Source organism: Penaeus monodon, chromosome 28, assembly GCF_015228065.2.
Source record: "Penaeus monodon isolate SGIC_2016 chromosome 28, NSTDA_Pmon_1, whole genome shotgun sequence".
NCBI classification, from domain to species: Eukaryota; Metazoa; Arthropoda; class Malacostraca; order Decapoda; family Penaeidae; genus Penaeus; species Penaeus monodon.
The window spans coordinates 5,119,769-5,120,280 of NC_051413.1; the positions used below are offsets into that span (position 1 = coordinate 5,119,769).

Here is a 512-nt window from a genome sequence, read left to right on the forward strand (position 1 = left end):
TATTTCATGTATTTTAGAAATGCATTTAAAGAAAAACAAAAGTCAGATCTTTTCTAACAATGGTTAGATAGGTAATCCCAGTTATCGTAGTTTACGACGAAGTGTTTAAAGTTTTCTGCGATAGAAAACGGTATGTGTAAGTGTATCCCAAACTCTCTTAAATTGTGATTTGTTAAATCGCTGGGAAGTTAAGTTAAATATATTTTATTACGTTAGGCATTAGATATATTATTTAGATAATGATTAGCATATTGGCAAATCAGTTCCATGTAATATCATTCTCTCTTCATTATTATCTACAATTACTGCATAAAACAATATTGAATAGAACAGTGCGGAAAATTGCCTTTAGTCGCTAGGAGAACTTAAATTAATATTTTAATATGGTAATTGCACTACACTTCTCATATACCTAATTGACTATTCGAACCCTAGCAGAAATTAAACCACGCAACATAAACCAACAGAAACCCAGTTGGTATGATATCTATGCAGAAACAGAGCGGGTCTCG

At 31.4% G+C, this 512-nt stretch overlaps 1 protein-coding gene across 1 annotated transcript in view; it reads left to right on the forward strand.

The window, feature by feature from the left end:
• LOC119591316 (ATP-binding cassette sub-family G member 8-like) overlaps positions 1-512 on the forward strand; it is a gene marked incomplete in the record, with an annotated part of 74,919 nt that overhangs the window by 17,214 nt on the left and 57,193 nt on the right.